Here is a 27,681-nt window from a genome sequence, read left to right as displayed (position 1 = left end):
GCCACCCCAAAGTTTGGAACGGCTCTGTTTACAAGAACCTCGTTTACAGTACAAGTTCAACATCGCAGAAAGTGAAAAATGGATAAAGAAGTTGTGGTATTTACTTACAAAGCAATATCACTCAGCAATGAAATCTGTGTCATCAGGCCCTTAGCATCACAATGAGTGGATTCAGTTATGATGATTCTAACTGAAATAAGTCACACAGAAAAAGAAACATCATAAGATATCAGTAATACACGGAATGTAAACTTGGCTACACAGGAACTGAATTACAGAACAGAACAGGGTCTCAAATTTAGAAAACCAACTTATGCTTGCTTAAGTGGAAAGGTGAGTTGGGGTGCTGCATAAAACCAGAGATTGAAATGAGCACAGATAAAGTTCCTTAAGCCAAATATGGAATAGACAAGAGCTACTCCTTGCTCAACGAAATGGACTCAACACCGCATATTAAACGCGTAAGAATGTACCTGACTAGTAAGTATCGTAAAACCTATGGATTGCTATGTCTCCAAAAGAGAATCAAGCATGTGTACAGGGGCATAAACGCAGCAGTGATAGGATTGGAGAGGTTCGGTGAGCAAATGAAGACCCTTTGAAGTCATATTGCATGGTACCCATTACACGGGTCTCAACTCTCCAGGTTTAAGGTATTCTTCCTTCAGCTAAAACATGCATGTGGATCTCAAGTATGATCAACCATGTGAACGGGAGACGTGTTCAAATATGTCTCAGTTTTCCTCCCCTGGTACTCGGGTGCAACATTCCAGATGCATAACTAACACTCTCCCCACTTGGAGAGTCAGCGCCTTTAACCTCCTGTTTGGCCCAGTTTGCAATTTCTGCGGAAGATGATCAGGAATAGCGAGAACCAATGAGAGGCTAGCTGGAGGTGTCTGGACGGGCAAATTTAACTCTCATTTCCCACCAGGAAGAGGAATTAACCAAAGGCTCAGCGTACCGTGCCGGAACCAGATTAGGGCCTGAAGCCATCCTGCGGTGTTGCGGCCAGCTCACAAGAAAGCGAGTTGAAGAAAGGAGCTCAGGGGCACTGTAATTCACAAACCTGCAGAGTTATAAATGACAGCTATCGCCCAAAAATAGACTGAAGTAAGGCTGCCAAGAGGACTTGAAAGCGGGGCAGAATTGCAGGAAAACGATTTCAGGAGGTAGACTGAAATTGCATTGAAAGCATAGGAAAAGAGGCAGAACGTCCACAATGATGCACTTGGCCAAAAAGGGCGTATGCGTTTTTTCCTGAATATATTCAGGAAAAAACGCATACGCCCTTTTTGGCCAAACAAGCAAGCTTGCAAAGGAAATCTGCACTACAATGAAGTCTCACTTCCCCCGGGTCAAAAGGGCCATCTGAAAAATGTGTAAAATCCAGAAAGGCAGGACAGGCCATGGAGAACTGGGAGCCTTGTTATGCTGATGGGCGGGATGTAAATTGCCAACAGCCACTCTGGAGAAGTGTATGGTGTTTCCTGAAACATCTAAAAAACAAAGCAACAGAGCCTAGGGCACTGCCACTTATGGTCCTATAGCTTAGGGAAATTAAAATCAAAAAGACACAGCCACCCCAAAGTTTGGGACGCCTCTGTTTATAAGAACCTCGTTCACAGTACAAGTTCAACATCGCAGAAAGTGAAAAATGGATAAAGAAGTTGTGGTATTTACTTACAAAGCAATATCACTCAGCAATGAAATCTATGTCATCAGGCCCTTAGCAGCACAATGAGTGGGTTCAGGTATGATGATTCTAACTGAAATAAGTCACACAGAAAAAGAAACATCATAAGATATCAGTAATACACGGAATGTAAACTTGGCTACACAGGAACTGAATTACAGAACAGAACAGGGTCTCAAATTTAGAAAACCAACTTATGCTTGCTTAAGGGTAAAGGTGAGTTGGGGTGCTGCATAAAACCAGAGATTGAAATGAGCACAGATAAAGTTACTTAAGTCAAATATGGAATAGACAAGAGCTACTCCTTGCTCAACGAAATGGACTCAACACCGCATATTAAACGCGTAAGAATGTACCTGACTAGTAAGTATCGTAAAACCTATGGATTGCTATGTCTCCAAAAGAGAATCAAGCATGTGTACAGGGGCATAAAAGCAGCAGTGATAGGATTGGAGAGGTTCGGTGAGCAAATGAAGACCCTTTGAAGTCATATTGCATGGTACCCATTACACGGGTCTCAACTCTCCAGGTTTAAGGTATTCTTCCTTCAGCTAAAACATGCATGTGGATCTCAAGTATGATCAACCATGTGAACGGGAGACGTGTTCAAATATGTCTCAGTTTTCCTCCCCGGGTACTCGGGTGCAACATTCCAGATGCATAACTAACACTCTCCCCACTTGGAGAGTCAGCGCCTTTAACCTCCTGTTTGGCCCAGTTTGCAATTTCTGCGGAAGATGAACAGGAATAGCGAGAACCAATGAGAGGCTAGCTGGAGGTGTCTGGACGGGCAAATTTAACTCTCATTTCCCACCAGGAAGTGGAAATATCCAAACGCTCAGTGTGCCATGCCGGAACCAGATTAGGGCCTGAAGCCATCCTGCGGTGTTGCGGCCAGCTCAAAAGAAAGCGAGTCGAAGAAAGGAGCTCAGGGGCACTGTAATTCACAAACCTGCAGAGTTATAAATGACAGCTATCGTCCAAAAATAGACTGAAGTAAGGCTGCCAAGAGGACTTGAAAGCGGGGCAGAATTGCAGGAAACCGATTTCAGGAGGTAGACTGGAATTGCATTGAAAGCATAGGAAAAGAGGCAGAACGTCCACAATGATGCACTTGGCCAAAAAGGGCGTATGCGTTTTTTCCTGAATATATTCAGGAAAAAACGGATACGCCCTTTTTGGCCAACCAAGCAAGCTTGCAAAGGAAATCTGCACTACAATGAAGTCTCACTTCCCCCCGGTCAAAAGGGCCATCTGAAAAAAGTGTAAAATCCAGAAAGGCAGGACAGGCCATGGAGAACTGGGAGCCTTGTTATGCTGATGGGCGGGATGTAAATTGCCAACAGCCACTCTGGAGAAGTGTATGGTGTTTCCTGAAACATCTAAAAAACAAAGCAACAGAGCCTAGGGCACTGCCACTTATGGTCCTATAGCTTAGGGAAATTAAAATCAAAAAGACACAGCCACCCCAAAGTTTTGGACGCCTCTGTTTATAAGAACCTCGTTCACAGTACAAGTTCAACATCGCAGAAAGTGAAAAATGGATAAAGAAGTTGTGGTATTTACTTACAAAGCAATATCACTCAGCAATGAAATCTATGTCATCAGGCCCTTAGCAGCACAATGAGTGGGTTCAGGTATGATGATTCTAAATGAAATAAGTCACACAGAAAAAGAAACATCATAAGATATCAGTAATACACGGAATGTAAACTTGGCTACACAGGAACTGAATTACAGAACAGAACAGGGTCTAAAATTTAGAAAACCAACTTATGCTTGCTTAAGGGTAAAGGTGAGTTGGGGTGCTGCATAAAACCAGAGATTGAAATGAGCACAGATAAAGTTCCTTAAGTCAAATATGGAATAGACAAGAGCTACTCCTTGCTGAACGAAATGGACTCAACACCGCATATTAAACGCGTAAGAATGTACCTGACTAGTAAGTATCGTAAAACCTATGGATTGCTATGTCTCCAAAAGAGAATCAAGCATGTGTACAGGGGCATAAACGCAGCAGTGATAGGATTGGAGAGGTTCGGTGAGCAAATGAAGACCCTTTGAAGTCATATTGCATGGTACCCATTACACGGGTCTCAACTCTCCAGGTTTAAGGTATTTTTCCTTCAGCTAAAACATGCATGTGGAACCCAAGTATGATCAACCATGTGAACGGGAGACGTGTTCAAATATGTCTCAGTTTTCCTCCCCTGGTACTCGGGTGCAACATTCCAGATGCTTTACTAACACTCTCCCCACATGGAGAGTCAGCGCCTTTAACCTCCTGTTTGGCCCAGTTTGCAATTTCTGCGGAAGATGAACAGGAATAGCGAGAACCAATGAGAGGCTAGCTGGAGGTGTCTGGACGCGCAAATTTAACTCTCATTTCCCACAAGGAAGTGGAAATATCCAAAGGCTCAGTGTGCCGTGCCGGAACCAGATTAGGGCCTGAAGCCATCCTGCGGTGTTGCGGCCAGCTCAAAAGAAAGCGAGTTGAAGAAAGGAGCTCAGGGGCACTGTAATTCACAAACCTGCAGAGTTATAAATGACAGCTATCGTCCAAAAATAGACTGAAGTAAGGCTGCCAAGAGGACTTGAAAGCGGGGCAGAATTGCAGGAAACCGATTTCAGGAGGTAGACTGGAATTGCATTGAAAGCATAGGAAAAGAGGCAGAACGTCCACAATGATGCACTTGGCCAAAAAGGGCGTATGCGTTTTTTCCTGAATATATTCAGGAAAAAACGGATACGCCCTTTTTGGCCAACCAAGCAAGCTTGCAAAGGAAATCTGCACTACAATGAAGTCTCACTTCCCCCCGGTCAAAAGGGCCATCTGAAAAAAGTGTAAAATCCAGAAAGGCAGGACAGGCCATGGAGAACTGGGAGCCTTGTTATGCTGATGGGCGGGATGTAAATTGCCAACAGCCACTCTGGAGAAGTGTATGGTGTTTCCTGAAACATCTAAAAAACAAAGCAACAGAGCCTAGGGCACTGCCACTTATGGTCCTATAGCTTAGGGAAATTAAAATCAAAAAGACACAGCCACCCCAAAGTTTTGGACGCCTCTGTTTATAAGAACCTCGTTCACAGTACAAGTTCAACATCGCAGAAAGTGAAAAATGGATAAAGAAGTTGTGGTATTTACTTACAAAGCAATATCACTCAGCAATGAAATCTATGTCATCAGGCCCTTAGCAGCACAATGAGTGGGTTCAGGTATGATGATTCTAAATGAAATAAGTCACACAGAAAAAGAAACATCATAAGATATCAGTAATACACGGAATGTAAACTTGGCTACACAGGAACTGAATTACAGAACAGAACAGGGTCTAAAATTTAGAAAACCAACTTATGCTTGCTTAAGGGTAAAGGTGAGTTGGGGTGCTGCATAAAACCAGAGATTGAAATGAGCACAGATAAAGTTCCTTAAGTCAAATATGGAATAGACAAGAGCTACTCCTTGCTGAACGAAATGGACTCAACACCGCATATTAAACGCGTAAGAATGTACCTGACTAGTAAGTATCGTAAAACCTATGGATTGCTATGTCTCCAAAAGAGAATCAAGCATGTGTACAGGGGCATAAACGCAGCAGTGATAGGATTGGAGAGGTTCGGTGAGCAAATGAAGACCCTTTGAAGTCATATTGCATGGTACCCATTACACGGGTCTCAACTCTCCAGGTTTAAGGTATTTTTCCTTCAGCTAAAACATGCATGTGGAACCCAAGTATGATCAACCATGTGAACGGGAGACGTGTTCAAATATGTCTCAGTTTTCCTCCCCTGGTACTCGGGTGCAACATTCCAGATGCTTTACTAACACTCTCCCCACATGGAGAGTCAGCGCCTTTAACCTCCTGTTTGGCCCAGTTTGCAATTTCTGCGGAAGATGAACAGGAATAGCGAGAACCAATGAGAGGCTAGCTGGAGGTGTCTGGACGCGCAAATTTAACTCTCATTTCCCACAAGGAAGTGGAAATATCCAAAGGCTCAGTGTGCCGTGCCGGAACCAGATTAGGGCCTGAAGCCATCCTGCGGTGTTGCGGCCAGCTCAAAAGAAAGCGAGTTGAAGAAAGGAGCTCAGGGGCACTGTAATTCACAAACCTGCAGAGTTATAAATGACAGCTATCGTCCAAAAATAGACTGAAGTAAGGCTGCCAAGAGGACTTGAAAGCGGGGCAGAATTACAGGAAACCGATTTCAGGAGGTAGACTGGAATTGCATTGAAAGCATAGGAAAAGAGGCAGAACGTCCACAATGATGCACTTGGCCAAAAAGGGCGTATGCGTTTTTTCCTGAATATATTCAGGAAAAAACGCATACGCCCTTTTTGGCCAACCAAGCAAGCTTGCAAAGGAAATCTGCACTACAATGAAGTCTCACTTCCCCCCGGTCAAAAGGGCCATCTGAAAAAAGTGTAAAATCCAGAAAGGCAGGACAGGCCATGGAGAACTGGGAGCCTTGTTATGCTGATGGGCGGGATGTAAATTGCCAACAGACACTCGGGAGAAGTGTATGGTGTTTCCTGAAACATCTAAAAAACAAAGCAACAGAGCCTAGGGCACTTCCACTTATGGTCCTATAGCTTAGGGAAATTAATATCAAAAAGACACAGCAACCCCAACATTTGGGACGGCTCTTTTTACAGGAATCTCTTCTACGGCACAAGTTAAATATCCCAGAGAGCAAATAATGGATAAAGAAGTTGCGGTACTTCTGTACAACAGAATACCACTCAGCAATGAAATCTATGTCACCAGGCCCGTACCAGCATAATGAGTGGATTGAGGCACGATGATTCTAAGTGAAATAAGTCACACAGAAAAAGAAACATCATAAGGTATCACTAATACACGGAATGTGAACTTGGCTACACATGAACTGAATTACAAAACAGAACAGGGTCTCAAGTTTAGAAAACCAACTTATGCCTGCTTAAGGGGGAAGGTGAGTTGGGGTGCTGCATAAAAGCAGAGTTTGAAATTAGCACAGATACCGTTCCATAAGCCAAATATGTAATAGACAAGAGCTACCCCTTGCTCAACGAAATGGATTCAACAATGAGGTATCACCTCACACCTGGTAGAATAGGCATCATTGAAAATCTACAAACAAAAAATGCTGGAAAGGGTGTGGAGAAAAGGAACCCTCTTCCACTATTGTTGGGAATATAAATTGATACAGTCATTATGGAGAACAATATGGAATTTCTTAAGAAACTAACAATAGAATTACCATATGATACAGCAATCCCAGTACTGGACATATACCCAGACAAAACCATAAATCAAAAAGAGTCATTCACCGCAATGTTCATTGCATCACTATTTACAATATCGAGGTAATGGAAGCAACCTAAATGCCCACAGACAGACGAATGCATAAAGCTGTGGTACATATATAAAATGGAATATTACTAAGCCATGAAAAGGAATGAAATTGGGTCATTTGTAGAGACGTCGATGGATCTAGAGACTGTCATACAGAGTGAAGTAAGTCAGAAGGAGAAAAACAAATCTTGTATATTCATGCATATATGTGGAACCTAGAAAAACTGTACAGATTAACCATTTTGCAAGGCATAAATAGAGCAACAGATGTAGACAACAAACGTATGGACAACAAGGGGGGAAAGCTGTTGGGGGGGTGGTGGTGGGAGGAGTTGAGAGACTGGGATTGGCATGTATACATTTATATGTATAAAATAGATAACCAATAAGAACCTGCTGTATAAAAATATAAAATAAAATTCAAAATTAAAAAGAAGTAAAATTTAAAAAATAAAACAGAAAAAACAATTATTCCCTGCACATACATGTATTTATATGAATAAATTATTTCCATGCTTATATCTGTAAATACAAAAAAGAGGAATAAAATCTACCTTGAACCAAAAACGAAAAAGAGAAAAAAAACACAGAACCCACCAGTTCCACAGAGGAAAACCGTATCAGGGCACTTGCTCCAGTTGTAAACAATTCTGAAGTTGGTCAGTGGTGGGGAATCGTCTCCCATTCAGCCAGCAGCCCCCACGCAACAAGCGTCCTCATTGCAAAGCTGGGGCACCGTGCCGAGGCATCTGTGAGTAAACGTGAGCTGAGCCCCAGGCCAGTTGCTGCTGAACTATTCCCACCCGTCCCAGGTAAAACACCTGAATATATACAAGGACTTGAAAGCCTAGAGGAAGGGCCATAGAGCCACACGAGTGACAGCATGCCGGCCGACTTGGTGCCTGCAGGCCAGCCAGGATGGTCCTGGCCCTGGGTGCTCTTCTGGAAGATTTCCATTTCCCTGCCTGAGATACCCGTCCTGTCCCTGCCCCCACTGCTTTTTTCCTTCCTCACCTCTGCCCAGGGAGAAATTCCAGCAGCAGGTATGGGTGACACATCCTCTTCTTTAGCAGGTGGCAGCCTGGCAACTGCTGCAGAAAGTCCAGCAGAGCCCCACTCACACTGGGCCACCCACAAAGCCGTGGCCTCTCACTCCCTCCCACCAGCCCAGCCCCGAGACTGCTGACAGGGCAGAGAAAATGGCGTCAGGCACGGCTGCAGGGGCTCTTGCTGCCTGGAGTGGTATTTATATTGATCTCAACCCAGGCACACCTGGGGAGGGCTGGCCGGCACGGTAAGGCTGCCCAGGTCAGCCAATCATCACCCCTCAGGGGCTCACAGTTGCAGAAAATGGAACTTGCTGAACCGGCCAGGTCCAAGGAACAGGTGTGGGCTCCTGAGAGTCAGGATAGACAAGGGGCTGCAGCTTTGGCTTGTTTTCTAATCATTTTATCTGGCCCATGAGTGGGAGACAACTTCAAGAAAACCCTCTCCTAATGAGAGGAACCCAGGAGTCAGGGAGAGGAGGGGTGGGTCGTGGTTGGAGACAGAGGCCTGGTGCCCCGGGTGCAGTGGAAGTCTCTGGAAGACCAGGTGGAGGGAGGCCTCACGGAGTGATGCCCAGGGTCACAGACCTGTCGCAGCTGCTGTTTGTTAGTTCAAGTCCTGCTCTGAGGTGCTCTGTGTCAGCTCTGAGCGACAGGTGAGCTGGGGGTGCTCTGCAATGAGGGCTATGTGCACGGTTCCTGTGTGCCCAGCCCTGCCACGGTACCTGCAAGGGTAGCTCTGTATCCTGGGAGGGGCCTGACCACGAGAGCCCCATGGGCTGGGGTGGGGGTGGGGTACCTGCCCAGGTGAGCTCCATATTCTGGGATTGGTCTGACCACGAGAGCCCCATGGGCTGCTGGGGACCTGGTAAAGGATGTCAGGACAGTCAGTGAAGCCACCGAGGATATACCTCCAGTTGCTCCTAATTCCTACACCCTGCTGGTCATTCTACCAACCACCAGGACATGGTATTCTGTATTAGTCTTCAATGATGCCTTCTTTTGTATTCCATTAGTCCCAGAGTCACAAGAAATTTTGGCTTGTGAGTGGCAGGACTCAACATACAACTAAAACAATACTTCCGGGCCGTCTGGCCCCAAGGGTGCAAAAATTCCCACACCATCTTTGGGGAAAGCTTAGCTAAAGACCTAAAAGTTCTACCTCTGGAAAAGGAAACCCTCCTTCAATATGCAGACGACATTCTGATCACCAGCCCTACTAAGGAGGCCTCTGAACTACCAAGCCAATAAAGGATAGAAGTTGTCCAAGAAAAAGCTCAAATATCACAGACTGCGGTGACCTGCCTGGGCTTCATTCTCACAGAAGGTCAGAGAAGCCCATCCCAGGAAAGGGAAGAAACCATTTTCAGCCTTACCCCTTTCTAAAACTAGAAGACAGCTTAGGGGTTCCTGGGGAGGCCAGGGTTTGCTGCTTCTGGATCCCTAACTACAGTCTACTAGCTGGGCCTCTATATGAAACACTGAAAGGAAAAGATGATGATCCTTTTGAATAGAATCCAGAAGTGGCCTTTCAAGAATGGAAAGAGCAGTCAATTCAGACCCTTGCCCTGGAACTCCCTAATTTAGCTAAACCCTTTGATCTTTACAATCCCGGTGAAAGGTGAATCGCCATTGGAGAATTAGTGCAAAAACTGGGACCACTTGAAATGGAACAATGCAAGAATGCCATCCAGGTAGGATAAACTACGGTCACTAAGGGGCTTGGCCCACTGCCACATCTGGCCAAGATACTGGCGGTATCTAAAAACCTGGAAATCAGCAGCCCAAAAGGCCACCTCCCTCCTAAGGGAAAAGGACCCCACGTGGTGATCCTAACCACCAACCATGCCCTGAAGTTGCAGGGTTCGCTCCGTGGGCACACCGACCTCGAGTGAGGAGGCCCTCCAACTCCAACATCCAGAGAGATAACCGGGGGCAACAGGGCACCATGACGACTCGTGTGAACATCACTTGACCTGGAGTTTCTCTCATAAAACAACAAGAGTGTGTCCCAAAAGAGTAGACTACTGCTTGCAGGACTTACTGCACCCAGAGGGGAGCTAATAATCTTGGCGGGGGAACAGTATACCACACTGTCACCATAGAAAAGCCTACAGACACCGTGATGATGGTGGCCAATAAGACCGGCTGGACTCCTGTTTACTTCAAAAGGCTGTTGACTCAGTAGCCATCATGGTCCTTGGTCACCACTGACCCTGGACTGTCTGGGAGTTGAGCGGGCAGGGCTCTGACACCTGGTGCTGTTTGTACGTTAATTCAGGGGCCTAATTGAAGAAAGCGCAGACTACTGGTCAGAGCATCTAGGCTGGCAGAGACGGTCAGCCTAAGGTGGCCGAACAAATGTGGGGCGGGGTGAAACCGGCCCCCACAGCGTCTCTGCACATCTCTTTCCTGGACCCTTAAAGGTCATTAGAATCTATAACACTTCCAATGCTGGTGCTCAGGTGGACGAGCAGGGAGGCAGGGGTCCTGGGGACAATCAACGTCACCGGGAGGCTGCTGGGGAGAAGCTCTGACCCTCGCCCCAGGGTATGAGGGCTCCCAACTCAGCACTCAGCAGTTACAGAAGAAGGGTCTGCACCCTCAGCACTCCAAGAATGAGGAACGGGACAAAAGGCAGAGGAGGGGTTTGTCCCCAGCAAAGCCCATTAAAAATCCCTGGGAGATAAAAATAGAATCTGGGCAATAAAGTCAAGTCTAACCTTTTTTATCCTTTGTGCTTTGTCTAATTTCACGTGCTCCTAGGGTCCCGCATGCAGAGGTTCCACACCCGGCACTTCAGACCAGATTTCCTAGTGCAGAATGGCTGGGTCGACACCTCAGCTCCTGGGGCCCAGTGCAGACTCCACGATATAGAGCCTGAGCTACAGCCAACCCGGCCCTCGAGAGCTCCGCCGCCTCCCTCCCTCCCACTGACTCTGACAGGATCTCTACACAGCAGCCCAGCCCACAGCCCACGGGGTAGTGCATGCTCTCACCTCTCCATTCTCTGATCAAAATATAAAGTTTCCTTTGCTTGTGAACCAAACTCAGTCTCGATCTGTTGGCCCCAATGACACTGGGCAGGGGGACACTTGTTGGGGTCCACTCTGGAGGATCAGTAACAGAAATTGAGACTATTGTAACCTCAATGAACAGATGTGTGAGCCAAACTGTAGTTAACATAGAACAGTGTATAAGGCTCGGGTAAAATAAGATGTTTTTAACACTTCCATTTGATATTTCCATCACTTTTTATAAGCAAGTTCAGTGAAAAGGTTTGTCTTATTTGTCAGGTCAATATTAGAGAAACGAAGTGATTTCTTTCCAAGGATGTACAGCTAATAATCTTGGTTAAACCTTCAATCTTGTTTTAAATGCTTTTCCATTGAAAATGATACCTCTCTTTCAGCTCCCCCATTTCTGAGAAGTATAAAATCTTATAATTTATTATTACCAAAGGGGAAAGGTGGGAGGAGGGATAAATTACCAGTTTGGAATGAACACATACACACTGCTATGTATAAAATAGATCATCAACAAGGAACTACTGTATAGCACAGGGAACTACACTCAACATTTTGCAATAACCTATAAGGGGAAATAATCTGAAAAAGAATAGATATTTTTATTGACATCATCTATCAATGACAGTTAAAGTGTAGCCTAAGGGAAGCTGGTGGTGAGTGCTTCTGACCCTGAAGACTTCAATCATCTAAAGTTTGGACTCTGCCTACTTCCCAAGGCCCTTAATGAACATATGTGTAGCTGTAGCTTAAAAACTTCCCCAGTTTGGGTTTCGGGGAGACACTGATTTTGAAAAAGCCCTGGTGTTCTCCTTACATGAATGGGACTCTTCCTACTGCTAAAACATGTCTGTCACACCCAGAGGATGGTATACCGTCTGATCGGGAAGAGTTTGGAAAAGGCATCTCATCTCCTCATCTCCTGGTGCTCGGGTTCACCCCTCCAGCGTCTTTACTAACAGTCTCCCCACTTGGAGATGTCAGCACTGTCAACATCCTGTTGCGTACAGTTTGGAATTTGTCCAGAGGATGAAGTGGAAGGATGAGGAACAATGAGAGACAAGTCCTAGGTGTTCAGACAGGCACATGTCACTCTAATTTCCAATCAGGAAGACGAATTGACCAAAGGCTAGGGTTGCCCATGGAAACAGTATAGGGCTTGAGGAAATCCCGCTGCTTTGTGGCCAGTTCCCATAAACACGAGTTGAACAATGGAACTCAGGGGCAGTAAAATTCACAAAACTGCAGAGTTGAAAATATCCATCACTGAAAAATGTCTTGAGGAAAGTCAGAGAAAAGGACTTGTAAGCAAGGGAGAATGGCAGGAAAGGGATTTGAGGAGGTAGAAAGGACTCGCCATTAAGCACAAGAAAAGGAGCTGAACATTGCCAACATTGCCAACATTGCAGTTGGCCAAAAAGGGTGTATGCGTTCTTTTCTGTATATATTCAAGAAAAGGGCATACACTTTTTTAGCCAACCAAACAGGTGGGCACTGGAAGTCAATACTACAAAAGATATCACTTCGCATCAGTCAGAAGAGCCATCCTCATAAAGCATAAACAACAGAAACGCAGGACAGGGCAACGAGAAGAGGGAGCCCTGTGAGACTTATAGTGGAAATGTATATTGCCAACGGCCATTCTGGAGAAGTGTATTGTGTTTACTAAAGCATCTAAAAAATGAGCTACAGAGCATAGGGCACTTGCACTCATGGGCGTATATCTTGGGAAAAACAAAAATCGAGAGGACACAGGCACCCCAATGTTTACCCCCTCTCTGTTTAAAAGATCCTCGACTAGGATATAACTTAAATGTCTCTGGAGGGAAAAAATGGATAGAGATGTGGTACTTAGGTAGAGTGGAATATTATTCAGCCTGGAAATCAATGAAATATGGCCAGTTGTAACGACTCCGGAGGAGTTACGTATGATCATTCTAAGTGACAGAATTCAAAAAGAAAAAGACACATATCATAAGATATCACTTAAAGGTGGAATCCAAAATGGCTACACATGAAATAAATTACAAAACAAAAACATAGTCAAATATGTAGAAAACACGCATAAGGCTGCTAAACGGGAAAGGTGGGGAGGGGTGAGGCATCATCCAGGAGGTTGAAATTAGCAAAGATACCATTCCAAATACCAAACTGATAATCAACAAGGCCTACACGGTAGCTAAAAGAACTGCACTCAGCACACTCAAGTCACCGGAAAAGAATATATACGACTGGTAAGAATCTGAAAAAGAATTTATTGATGTCTCTCTGTACGTGAATCAAGTGGATGTACAGCAGCAAGAAACAGAGCTTTGAAAATCAGCTGTAACCAATATAGTAATAAATTGAAAAAAATAAACGACAGAGAGACAGGGAAAACCTCTTACAACTTTTCCTCAGGGACGGTGATGCAACATGGATTGAACACATCTAGACCCACAGCAGGATGAGACATAAGGCTGGAAACTGTTTGCGCTAAGAGAAATGTGAGGTTGGGTGAGGAAATGCACACCCTTTAAAGTAATACTACCTGGTACCCATTCAATGGGTCCCAAATCTGCAGGTTCAAGGGATCTTCCTACAGCTAAAACATGCATGGAAAACCCAGAGGACTGTACACCATGTGATCGGGAGATGTGTCTAAAATGCACCTCATTTATCCTCTCCTGGTGCTCCTGTTCACCATTCCAGCCACGCTACTTAGAATCTCCCCACTTGGAGAATCAGCACATTTAAACTTCTGTTTCACACATTTTGCAAATTGTGAGGAGGATGAACGGGAAGAGGGGGAACCAATGAGAGAAGAGTTGTAGGGGTTTGGACGGGCACATATCACTCTAATTTCCCATTAAGAATAAGAATTAAAGAAAGGCTCAGCCTGCCTCGCCGGAGCCAAAATAGGGCCTGAAGCAATCCTGCGGGTTTGAGGCCAGCTCACAAAAGAGCAACTTAAAAAATGGAGCTCAGGGTCACTGCAATTCACAAACCTGCAGAGTTATAAATGAAAACTAACGTCCAAAAATATGTTGAGGTAAGGCAAAGAAGAGGATCTGAATGCAAGACAGAATTGCAAGAAACAGATTTCAAGAGATAGATTGGACTCGTCTTTAACGCACATGAAAAGCGGCAGAATTTCGACAATGATGCAGTTGGCCCAAAAGGGCGTATGCGTTTTTTCCTGATTATATCCAGGAAAAAACGCATACGCACTTTATGGGCAACGAAGCAAGCAAGCAATGCAAATGTGCACAACAAAGAAGTCTCACTTCCCACCGGTCAAAAGGGCCATCCTAAAAAATTGTAAAAACCAGAAATGCAGGACAGGCCATGGAGAACAGGGAGCCTTTATACGCTGATGGGCAGTGTGTGAACTGCCGAGAGCCACTCTGGAGAAGTGTATGGTGGTTCCTAAATCATCTAAAAAACAGAGCTACAGAGCATAGGACACTTCCAATCATGGGAGTATATCTAGGGAAGTCTAAAAATCAACAAGACACAAGCACACCACAGTTTAGGGCTACTCTGTTTACAAGAACCTCAACTTCAGTACACCTTAAATATCCCAGGAAAGAGAACAATGGATAAAGAAGATGTGGTACTTATGTACAATGGAATATCTCTTCACCATGAAATCAATGTAATAAGGCTAGTAGAAGGATAAAGAGTGGATTTAGGTCCGATAATACTACTTGAAATAAGTCAAACAGAAAAAGAAACATATCATAAGATATCACTTATAGAGGGAGGGTAAATATGGCTGCACAAGAAATGAATTACAGAACAGAACAGTGTCTCACATTTAGAAAACACACTTATGTCAGCTTAAGGGGAAAGGAGAGGTGGGGTGATGCATAAAACCAGAGTTTGAAATTAGCACAGATACCGTTCAATAAACCAAATAGGTATTAGACAAGATCTACACCTTGCTCAATGAACAGGCCTCAACACACCCTATACACCGCAGAGAAATATATCTGAGGAATAAGAATCTTAAAACCCATGTATTGATATATCTCCATAAGGGAATCAAGTGTGTGCAGAGCGGCACAAACACAGCAGTGAAAAGGAGCTAAACCCCATTATAGAAATAAATTTTAAAAACAAAACGCTGAAACAATGAAAGAGAGAAAAATTCTTACAAAATTCGCTCAGGGGCTGTGATGCAACCTGGATTGACCACATATAAACCCACAGCTGGATAAGACATAAGGCTGGACACTTGGGGTTGACAGGATTGGTGAGCTTTGGTGAGCAACTGCCGAAAGTTTAATGCAATACTTCATGCTACTCAGTCCAAGGGTCCCAACACTCCAGGTTGAAGGGAATCTTCCTACAGCTAAACCATGCTTGGGAAACCCAGCGACTGGTATACCATATGATCGGGAAAGGTTTCTAAAACGCACCTCATTTTTCCTCTCCTGGGGCTCCGGATCGACATTCCAGCCGCTTTACTAACAACATCCCCACATGGAGTCAATGCCTTTAAGTTCTGGTATCGCACAGTCTGCAGTTAGTGCAGAGGATGAATGGGAATAGGGGGAACCAGTGAGAAACTAGCTGTAGCGGTTTCAATGGGCACATGTCACTCTAATATCACATCAGTAAGAAGAATTAACCAAAGGCACAGCAAGGTGCCCCAGAAGAAAAATAGGGCTTCAAGGAATCCTGTGGTTATGGGGCAAGACCACAAAAATAAGAGCTAAAAAATGGAGCTAAGGGCCACTGCAATTCAAAAACCTGCAGAGTTATAAAGGCCAACTATTTTTAAAAAAAATATTGAGGTAAGGCTATGAAGAGGCATTGAAAGCAAGGCAGAATTGCAGGAAACCGATTTCAGGAGGTAGACAGGAATTGCATTGAAAGCATAGGAAGAGAGTCAGAAACTCGACAATGATGCACTTGGCCAAAAAGGGCGTATGCGTTTTTTCCTGAATATATTCAGGAAAAAACGCATACGCACTTTTTGGCCAACCAAGCAAGCTTGCAAAGGAAATCTGCACTACAATGAAGTCTCACTTCCCCCCGGTCAAAAGGGCCATCTGAAAAAAGTGTAAAATCCATAAAGGCACGACAGGCCATGGAGAACTGGGAGCCTTCTTATGCTGATGGGCGGGATGTAAATGGCCAACAGCCACTCTGGAGAAGTGTATGGTGTTTCCTGAAACATCTAAAAAACAAAGCAACAGAGCCTAGGGCACTTCCACTTATGGTCCTATAGCTTAGGGAAATTAAAATCAAAAAGACACAGCCACCTCAAAGTTTGGGACGGCTCTGTTTACAAGAACCTCGTTTACGGTACAAGTTCAATATCGCAGAAAGTGAAAAATGGATAAAGAATTTGTGGTACTTACGTACAATGCAATATCACTCAGCAATGAAATCTATGTCATCAGGCCCGTAGCAGCATAATGAGTGGATTCAGGTATGATGATTCGAACTGAAATAAGTCACACAGAAAAGAAACATCATAAGGTATCATTAATACACAGAATGTCGACTTGGCTACACATGAACTGAATTACAAAACAGAACAGTGTCTCAAGTTTAGAAAACCAACTTATGCTTGCTTAAGCTGGAAGGTGAGTTGGGGTGCTGCATAAAACCAGAGATTGAAATGAGCACAGATAAAGTTCCTTAAGCCAAATATGGAATAGACAAGAGCTACTCCTTGCTCAACGAAATGGACTCAACACCACATATTAAACGCCTAAGAATGTACCTGACTAGTAAGTATCTTAAAACCTATGGATTGCTATGTCTCCAAAAGAGAATCAAGCGTGTGTACAGGGGCATAAACGCAGCAGTGATAGGATTGGAGAGGTTCGGTGAGCAAATGAAGACCCTTTGAAGTCATATTGCATGGTACCCATTCCACGGGTCTCAACTCTCCAGGTTTAAGGTATTCTTCCTTCAGCTAAAACATGCATGTGGAACCCAGAGTATGATCAACCGTGTGAACGGGAGACGTTTTCAAATATGTCTCAGTTTTCCTCCCCTGGTACTCGGGTGCAACATTCCAGACGCTTTACTAACACTCCCGACTTGGAGAGTCAGTGCCTTTAACCTCCTGTTTGGCCCAGTTTGCAATTTCTGCGGAAGATGAACAGGAATAGCGAGAACCAATGGGAGGCTAGCTGGAGGTGTCTGAACGGGCAAATTTAACTCTCATTTCCCACCAGGAAGAGGAATTAACCAAAGGCTCAGCATGCCGGGCCGGAACCAGATTAGGGCCTGAAGCCATCCTGCGGTGTTGCGGCCAGGTCACAAGAAAGCGAGTTGAAGAAAGGAGCTCAGGGGCACTTTAATTCACAAACCTGCAGAGTTATAAATGACAGCTATTGTCGAAAAATATACTGAAGTAAGGCTGCCAAGAGGACTTGAAAGCGGGGCAGAATTGCAGGAAACCGATTTCAGGAGGTAGACTGGAATTGCATTGAAAGCATAGGAAAAGAGGCAGAACGTCCACAATGATGCACTTGGCCAAAAAGGGCGTATGCGTTTTTTCCTGAATATATTCAGGAAAAAACGCATACGCCCTTTTTGGCCAACCAAGCAAGCTTGCAAAGGAAATCTGCACTACAATGAAGTCTCACTTCCCCCCGGTCAAAAGGGCCATCTGAAAAAAGTGTAAAATCCAGAAAGGCAGGACAGGCCATGGAGAACTGGGAGCCTTGTTATGCTGATGGGCGGGATGTAAATTGCCAACAGACACTGGGGAGAAGTGTATGGTGTTTCCTGAAACATCTAAAAAACAAAGCAACAGAGCCTAGGGCACTGCCACTTATGGTCCTATAGCTTAGGGAAATTAAAATCAAAAAGACACAGCCAACCCAAAGTTTGGAACGGCTCTGTTTACAAGAACCTCATTTACAGTACAAGTTCAACATCGCAGAAAGTGAAAAATGGATAAAGAAGTTGTGGTATTTACTTACAAAGCAATATCACTCAGCAATGAAATCTGTGTCATCAGGCCCTTAGCATCACAATGAGTGGATTCAGGTATGATGATTCTAACTGAAATAAGTCACACAGAAAAAGAAACATCATAAGATATCAGTAATACACGGAATGTAAACTTGGCTACACAGGAACTGAATTACAGAACAGAACAGGGTCTCAAATTTAGAAAACCAACTTCAGCTTAATTAAGGGGAAAGGTGAGTTGGGGTGCTGCATAAAACCAGAGATTGAAATGAGCACAGATAAAGTTCCTTAAGCCAAATATGGAATAGACAAGAGCTACTCCTTGCTCAACGAAATGGACTCAACACCACATATTAAACGCCTAAGAATGTACCTGACTAGTAAGTATCTTAAAACCTATGGATTGCTATGTCTCCGAAAGAGAATCAAGCATGTGTACAGGGGCATAAACGCAGCAGTGATAGGATTGGAGATGTTCGGTGAGCAAATGAAGACCCTTTGAAGTCATATTGCATGGTACCCATTCCACGGGTTTCAACTACCCAGGTTTAAGGTATTCTTCCTTCAGCTAAAACATGCATGTGGAACCTAGAGTATGATCAACCATGTGATCGGAAGACGTGTTCAAATATGTCTCAGATTTCGTACCCTGGTACTCGGGTGCAACATTCCAGACGCTTTACTAACACTCTCCCGTCTTGGAGAGTCAGTCCCTTTAACCTCCTGTTTGGCCCAGTTTGCAATTTCTGCGGAAGATGAACAGGAATAGCGAGAACCAATGAGAGACTAGCTGGAGGTGTCTGGACGGGCAAATTTAACTCTCATTTCCCACCAGGAAGAGGAATTAACCAAAGGCTCAGCGTGCCGTGCCGGAACCAGATTAGGGCCTGAAGCCATCCTGCGGTGTTGCGGCCAGGTCACAAGAAAGCGAGTTGAAGAAAGGAGCTCAGGGGCACTGTAATTCACAAACCTGCAGAGTTATAAATGACAGCTATCGTCCAAAAATAGACTGAAGTAAGGCTGCCAAGAGGACTTGAAAGCGGGGCAGAATTGCAGGAAACCGATTTCAGGAGGTAGACTGGAATTGCATGGAAAGCATAGGAAAAGAGGCAGAACGTCCACAATGATGCACTTGGCCAAAAAGGGCGTATGCGTTTTTTCCTGAATATATTCAGGAAAAAACGCATACGCCCTTTTTGGCCAACCAAGCAAGCTTGCAAAGGAAATCTGCACTACAATGAAGTCTCACTTCCCCCCGGTCAAAAGGGCCATCTGAAAAAAGTGTAAAATCCAGAAAGGCAGGACAGGCCATGGAGAACTGGGAGCCTTGTTATGCTGATGGGCGGGATGTAAATTGCCAACAGACACTCGGGAGAAGTGTATGGTGTTTCCTGAAACATCTAAAAAACAAAGCAACAGAGCCTAGGGCACTTCCACTTATGGTCCTATAGCTTAGGGAAATTAAAATCAAAAAGACACAGCCACCCCAAAGTTTGGGACGCCTCTGTTTACAAGAACCTCGTTTACCGTACAAGTTCAATATCACAGAAAGTGAAAAATGGATAAAGAACTTGTGGTACTTACGTACAATGCAGTATCACTCAGCAATGAAATCTATGTCATCAGGCCCGTAGCAGCATAATGAGTGGATTCAGGTACGATGATTCTAACTGAAATAAGTCACACAGAAAAAGAAACATCATAAGATATCAGTAATACACGGAATGGAAACTTGGCTACACAGGAACTGAATTACAGAACAGAACAGGGTCTCAAATTTAGAAAACCAACTTATGCTTGCTTAAGGGGAAAGGTGAGTTGGGGTGCTGCATAAAACCAGAGATTGAAATGAGCACAGATAAAGTTCCTTAAGCCAAATATGGAATAGACAAGAGCTACTCCTTGCTCAACGAAATGGACTCAACACCGCATATTAAACGCCTAAGAATGTACCTGACTAGTAATTATCTTAAAACCTATAGATTGCTATGTCTCCGAAGGAGAATCAAGCATGTGTACAGGGGCATAAACGCAGCAGTGATAGGATTGGAGAGGTTCGGTGAGCAAATGAAGACCCTTTGAAGTCATATTGCATGGTACCCATTCCACGGGTTTCAACTACCCAGGTTTTAGGTATTCTTCCTTCAGCTAAAACATGCATGTGGAACCCAGAGTATGATCAACCATGTGATCGGGAGACGTGTTCAAATATGTCTCAGTTTTCCTCCCCTGGTACTCGGGTGCAACATTCCAGACGCTTTACTAACACTCTCCCCACTTGGAGAGTCAGCGCCTTTAACCTCCTGTTTGGCCCAGTTTGCAATTTCTGCGGAAGATGAACAGGAATAGCGAGAACCAATAAGAGGCTAGCTGGAGGTGTCTGGACGGGCAAATTTAACTCTCATTTCCCACCAGGAAGAGGAAATAACCAAAGGCTCAGAGTGCCGTACCGGAACCAGATTAGGGCCTGAAGCCATCCTGCGGTGTTGCGGCCAGCTCAAAAGAAAGCGAGTTGAAGAAAGGAGCTCAGGGGCACTGTAATTCACAAACCTGCAGAGTTATAAATGACAGCTATCGTCCAAAAATAGACTGAAGTAAGGCTGCCAAGAGGACTTGAAAGCGGGGCAGAATTGCAGGAAACCGATTTCAGGAGGTAGACTGGAATTGCATTGAAAGCATAGGAAAAGAGGCAGAACATCCACAATGATGCACTTGGCCAAAAAGGGCGTATGCGTTTTTTCCTGAATATATACAGGAAAAAACGCATACGCCCTTTTTGGCCAACCAAGCAAGCTTGCAAAGGAAATCTGAACTACAATGAAGTCTCACTTCCACCTGGTCAAAAGGGCCATCTGAAAAAAGTGTAAAATCCAGAAAGGCAGGACAGGCCATGGAGAACTGGGAGCCTTGTTATGCTGATGGGCGGGATGTAAATTGCCAACAACCACACGGGAGAAGTGTATGGTGTTTCCTGAAACATCTAAAAAACAAAGCAACAGAGCCTAGGCACTTCCAATTATGGTCCTATAGCTTAGGGAATTTAAAATCAAAAAGACACAGCCACCCCAAAGTTTGGGACGCCTCCGTTTACAAGTACCTTGTTTACCGTACAAGTTCAATATCACAGAAAGTGAAAAATGGATAAAGAACTTGTGGTACTTACATACAATGCAGTATCACTCAGCAATGAAATCTATGTCATCAGGCCCGTAGCAGCATAATGAGTGGATTCAGGTACGATGATTCTAACTGAAATAAGTCACACAGAAAAAGAAACATCATAAGATATCAGTAATACACGGAATGTAAACTTGGCTACACAGGAACTGCATTCCAAAACAGAACAGTGTCTCAAATTTAGAAAACCAACTTATGCTTGCTTAAGGGTAAAGGTGAGTTGGGGTGCTGCATAAAACCAGAGATTGAAATGAGCACAGATAAAGTTCCTTAAGCCAAATATGGAATAGACAAGAGCTACTCCTTGCTCAACGAAATGGACTCAACACCGCATATTAAACGCCTAAGAATGTACCTGACTAGTAAGTATCTTAAAACCTATGGATTGCTATGTCTCCGAAAGAGAATCAAGCATGTGTACAGGGGCATAAACGCAGCAGTGATAGGATTGGAGAGGTTCGGTGAGCAAATGAAGACCCTTTGAAGTCATATTGCATGGTACCCATTCCACGGGTTTCAACTACCGAGGTTTAAGGTATTCTTCCTTCAGCTAAAACATGCATGTGGAACCCAGAGTATGATCAACCATGTGATCGGGAGACGTGTTCAAATATGTCTCAGTTTTCGTACCCTGGTACTCGGGTGCAACATTCCAGACGCTTTACTAACACTCTCCCGAATTGGACAGTCAGTCCCTTTAACCTCCTGTTTGGCCCAGTTTGCAATTTCTACGGAAGATGAACAGGAATAGCGAGAACCAATGAGAGACTAGCTGGAGGTGTCTGGACGGGCAAATTTAACTCTCATTTCCCACCAGGAAGAGGAATTAACCAAAGGCTCAGCGTGCCGTGCCGGAACCAGATTAGGGCCTGAAGCCATCCTGCGGTGTTGTGGCCAGGTCACAAGAAAGCGAGTTGAAGAAAGGAGCTCAGGGGCACTGTAATTCACAAACCTGCAGAGTTATAAATGACAGCTATCGTCCAAAAATAGACTGAAGTAAGGCTGCCAAGAGGACTTGAATGCGGGGCAGCATTGCAGGAAACCGATTTCAGGAGGTAGACTGGAATTGCATTGAAAGCATAGGAAAAGAGGCAGAACGTCCACAATGATGCACTTGGCCAAAAAGGGCGTATGCGTTTTTTCCTGAATATATTCAGGAAAAAAACGCATACGCCCTTTTTGGCCAACCAAGCAAGCTTGCAAAGGAAATCTGCACTACAATGAAGTCTCACTTCCCCCCGGTCAAAAGGGCCATCTGAAAAAAGTGTAAAATCCAGAAAGGCAGGACAGGCCATGGAGAACTGGGAGCCTTGTTATGCTGATGGGCGGGATGTAAATTGCCAACAGACACTCGGGAGAAGTGTATGGTGTTTCCTGAAACATCTAAAAAACAAAGCAACAGAGCCTAGGGCACTTCCACTTATGGTCCTATAGCTTAGGGAATTTAAAATCAAAAAGACACAGCCACCCCAAAGTTTGGAACGGCTCTGTTTACAAGAACCTCGTTTACAGTACAAGTTCAACATCGCAGAAAGTGAAAAATGGATAAAGAAGTTGTGGTATTTACTTACAAAGCAATATCACTCAGCAATGAAATCTGTGTCATCAGGCCCTTAGCAGCACAATGAGTGGATTCAGGTATGATGATTCTAACTGAAATAAGTCACACAGAAAAAGAAACATCATAAGATATCAGTAATACACGGAATGTAAACTTGGCTACACAGGAACTGAATTACAGACCAGAACAGGGTCTCAAATTTAGAAAACCAACTTATTCTTGCTTAAGGGGAAAGGTGAGTTGGGGTGCTGCATAAAACCAGAGATTGAAATGAGCACAGATAAAGTTCCTTAAGCCAAATATGGAATAGACAAGAGCTACTCCTTGCTCAACGAAATGGACTCAACACCGCATATTAAACACCTAAGAATGTACCTGACTAGTAAGTATCTTAAAACCTATGGATTGCTATGTCTCCGAAAGAGAATCAAGCATGTGTACAGGGGCGTAAACGCAGCAGTGATAAGACTGGAAAGGTTCGGTGAGCAAATGAAGACCCTTTGAAGTCATATTGCATGGTACCCATTCCACGGGTTTCAACTACCCAGGTTTTAGGTATTCTTCCTTCAGCTAAAACATGCATGTGGAACCCAGAGTATGATCAACCATGTGATCGGGAGACGTGTTCAAATATGTCTCAGTTTTCGTACCCTGGTACTCGGGTGCAACATTCCAGATGCTTTACTAACACTCTCCCGACTTGGAGAGTCAGTCCCTTTAACCTCCTGTTTGGCCCAGTTTCCAATTTCTGCGGAAGATGAACAGGAATAGCGAGAACCAATGAGAGACTAGCTGGAGGTGTCTGGACGGGCAAATTTAACTCTCATTTCCCACCAGGAAGAGGAATTAACCAAAGGCTCAGCGTGCCGTGCCGGAACCAGATTAGGGCCTGAAGCCATCCTGCGGTGTTGCGGCCAGCTCACAAGAAAGCGAGTTGAAGAAAGGAGCTCAGGGGCACTGTAATTCACAAACCTGCAGAGTTATAAATGACAGCTATCGTCCAAAAATAGACTGAAGTAAGGCTGCCAAGAGGACTTGAAAGCGGGGCAGAATTGCAGGAAACCAATTTCAGGAGGTAGACTGGAATTGCATTGAAAGCATAGGAAAAGAGGCAGAACGTCCACAATGATGCACTTGGCCAAAAAGGGCGTATGCGTTTTTTCCTGAATATATTCAGGAAAAAACGCATACGCCCTTTTTGGCCAACCAAGCAAGCTTGCAAAGGAAATCTGCACTACAATGAAGTCTCACTTCCCCCCGGTCAAAAGGGCCATCTGAAAAAAGTGTAAAATCCAGAAAGGCAGGACAGTCCATGGAGAAATGGGAGCCTTGTTATGGTGATGGGCGGGATGTAAATTGCCAACAGACACTCGGGAGAAGTGTACGGTGTTTCCTGAAACATCTAAAAAACAAAGCAACAGAGCCTAGAGCACTTCCACTTATGGTCCTATAGCTTAGGGAAATTAAAATCAAAAAGACACAGCCACCCCAAAGTTTGGGACGGCTCTGTTTACAAGAACCTCGTTTACAGTACAAGTTCAACATCGCAGAAAGTGAAAAATGGATAAAGAAGTTGTGGTATTTACTTACAAAGCAATATCACTCAGCAATGAAATCTATGTCATCAGGCCCTTAGCAGCACAATGAGTGGATTCAGGTATGATGATTCTAACTGAAATAAGTCACACAGAAAAAGAAACATCATAAGATATCAGTAATACACGGAATGTAAACTTGGCTACACAGGAACTGAATTACAGAACAGAACAGGGTCTCAAATTTAGAAAACCAACTTATGCTTGCTTAAGGGTAAAGGTGAGTTGGGGTGCTGCATAAAACCAGAGATTGAAATGAGCACAGATAAAGTTCCTTAAGCCAAATATGGAATAGACAAGAGCTACTCCTTGCTCAACGAAATGGACTCAACACCGCATATTAAACGCCTAAGAATGTACCTGACTAGTAAGTATGTTAAAACCTATGGATTGCTATGTCTCCGAAAGAGAATCAAGCATGTGTACAGGGGCATAAACGCAGCAGTGATAGGACTGGAGAGTTTCGTGAGCAAATGAAGACCCTTTGAAGTCATATTGCATGGTACCCATTCCACGGGTTTCAACTACCCAGGTTTAAGGTATTCTTCCTTCAGCTAAAACATGCATGTGGAACCCAGAGTATGATCAACCATGTGATCGGGAGACGTGTTCAAATATGTCTCAGTTTTCGTACCCTGGTACTCGGGTGCAGCATTCCAGACGCTTTACTAACACTCTCCCGACTTGGAGAGTCAGTCCCTTTAACCTCCTGTTTGGCCCAGTTTGCAATTTCTACGGAAGATGAACAGGAATAGCGAGAAGCAATGAGAGACTAGCTGGAGGTGTCTGGACGGGCAAATTTAACTCTCATTTCCCACCAGGAAGAGGAATTAACCAAAGGCTCAGCGTGCCGTGCCAGAACCAGATTAGGGCCTGAAGCCATCCTGCTGTGTTATGGCCAGGTCACAAGAAAGCGAGTTGAAGAAAGGAGCTCAGGGGCACTGTAATTCACAAACCTGCAGAGTTATAAATGACAGCTATCGTCCAAAAATAGACTGAAGTAAGGCTGCCAAGAGGACTTGAAAGCGGGGCAGCATTGCAGGAAACCGATTTCAGGAGGTAGACTGGAATTGCATTGAAAGCATAGGAAAAGAGGCAGAACGTCCACAATGATGCACTTGGCCAAAAAGGGCGTATGCGTTTTTTCCTGAATATATTCAGGAAAAAAACGCATACGCCCTTTTTGGCCAACCAAGCAAGCTTGCAAAGGAAATCTGCACTACAATGAAGTCTCACTTCCCCCCGGTCAAAAGGGCCATCTGAAAAAAGTGTAAAATCCAGAAAGGCAGGACAGGCCATGGAGAACTGGGAGCCTTGTTATGCTGATGGGCGGGATGTAAATTGCCAACAACCACTCGGGAGAAGTGTATGGTGTTTCCTGAAACATCTAAAAAACAAAGCAACAGAGCCTAGAGCACTTCCACTTATGGTCCTATAGCTTAGGGAATTTAAAATCAAAAAGACACAGCCACCCCAAAGTTTGGAATGGCTCTGTTTACAAGAACCTCGTTTACAGTACAAGTTCAACATCGCAGAAAGTGAAAAATGGATAAAGAAGTTGTGGTATTTACTTACAAAGCAATATCACTCAGCAATGAAATCTGTGTCATCAGGCCCTTAGCAGCACAATGAGTGGATTCAGGTATGATGATTCTAACTGAAATAAGTGACACAGAAAAAGAAACATCATAAGATATCAGTAATACACGGAATGTAAACTTGGCTACACAGGAACTGAATTACAGAACAGAACAGGGTCTCAAATTTAGAAAACCAACTTATTCTTGCTTAAGGGTAAAGGTGAGTTGGGGTGCTGCATAAAACCAGAGATTGAAATGAGCACAGATAAAGTTCCTTAAGCCAAATATGGAATAGACAAGAGCTACTCCTTGCTCAACGAAATGGACTCAACACCGCATATTAAACACCTAAGAATGTACCTGACTAGTAAGTATCTTAAAACCTATGGATTGCTATGTCTCCGAAAGAGAATCAAGCATGTGTACAGGGGCATAAACGCAGCAGTGATAGGACTGGAGAGTTTCGTGAGCAAATGAAGACCCTTTGAAGTCATATTGCATGGTACCCATTCCACGGGTTTCAACTACCCAGGTTTAAGGTATTCTTCCTTCAGCTAAAACATGCATGTGGAACCCAGAGTATGATCAACCATGTGATCGGGAGACGTGTTCAAATATGTCTCAGTTTTCGTACCCTGGTACTCGGGTGCAGCATTCCAGACGCTTTACTAACACTCTCCCGACTTGGAGAGTCAGTCCCTTTAACTTCCTGTTTGGCCCAGTTTGCAATTTCTACGGAAGATGAACAGGAATAGCGAGAAGCAATGAGAGACTAGCTGGAGGTGTCTGGACGGGCAAATTTAACTCTCATTTCCCACCAGGAAGAGGAATTAACCAAAGGCTCAGCGTGCCGTGCCAGAACCAGATTAGGGCCTGAAGCCATCCTGCGGTGTTATGGCCAGGTCACAAGAAAGCGAGTTGAAGAAAGGAGCTCAGGGGCACTGTAATTCACAAACCTGCAGAGTTATAAATGACAGCTATCGTCCAAAAATAGACTGAAGTAAGGCTGCCAAGAGGACTTGAAAGCGGGGCAGAATTGCAGGAAACCGATTTCAGGAGGTAGACTGGAATTGCATTGAAAGCATAGGAAAAGAGGCAGAACGTCCACAATGATGCACTTGGCCAAAAAGGGCGTATGCGTTTTTTCCTGAATATATTCAGGATAAAACGCATACGCCCTTTTTGGCCAACCAAGCAAGCTTGCAAAGGAAATCTGCACTACAATGAAGTCTCACTTCCCCCCGGTCAAAAGGGCCATCTGAAAAAAGTGTAAAATCCAGAAAGGCAGGACAGGCCATGGAGAACTGGGAGCCTTGTTATGCTGATGGGCGGGATGTAAATTGCCAACAACCACTCGGGAGAAGTGTATGGTGTTTCCTGAAACATCTAAAAAACAAAGCAACAGAACCTAGGGCACTTCCACTTATAGTCCTATAGCTTAGGGAAATTAAAATCTAAAAGACACAGCCACCCCAAAGTTTGGAACGGCTCTGTTTACAAGAACCTCGTTTACAGTACAAGTTCAACATCGCAGAAAGTGAAAAATGGATAAAGAATTTGTGGTATTTACTTACAAAGCAATATCACTCAGCAATGAAATCTGTGTCATCAGGCCCTTAGCAGCACAATGAGTGGATTCAGGTATGATGATTCTAACTGAAATAAGTGACACAGAAAAAGAAACATCATAAGATATCAGTAATACACGGAATGTAAACTTGGCTACACAGGAACTGAATT

The 27,681-nt window shown here is 44.3% G+C and overlaps 1 long non-coding RNA gene across 11 annotated transcripts in view; it reads right to left on the bottom strand.

The window, feature by feature from the left end:
- LOC307181094 overlaps positions 1-27,681 on the bottom strand; it is a 500,233-nt gene that overhangs the window by 354,079 nt on the left and 118,473 nt on the right. The window contains exon 1 of one of the 11 annotated variants that reach the window (XR_013825884.1): positions 21,192-21,210. The exons of the other annotated variants lie outside the window; for them this stretch is intronic. This is a non-coding gene — a long non-coding RNA (uncharacterized lncRNA). Of the gene's footprint in view, positions 1-21,191; positions 21,211-27,681 lie in introns of those variants that run through there. 11 annotated transcript variants of the gene reach the window in all.

Source organism: Stenella coeruleoalba (genome assembly GCF_951394435.1).
Source record: "Stenella coeruleoalba genome assembly, contig: scaffold_57, whole genome shotgun sequence".
In the NCBI taxonomy this organism is placed as follows: domain Eukaryota; kingdom Metazoa; phylum Chordata; class Mammalia; order Artiodactyla; family Delphinidae; genus Stenella; species Stenella coeruleoalba.
Note: the sequence above shows the minus strand (reverse complement) of the source record. Positions and strands in the feature narration are given on the sequence as shown.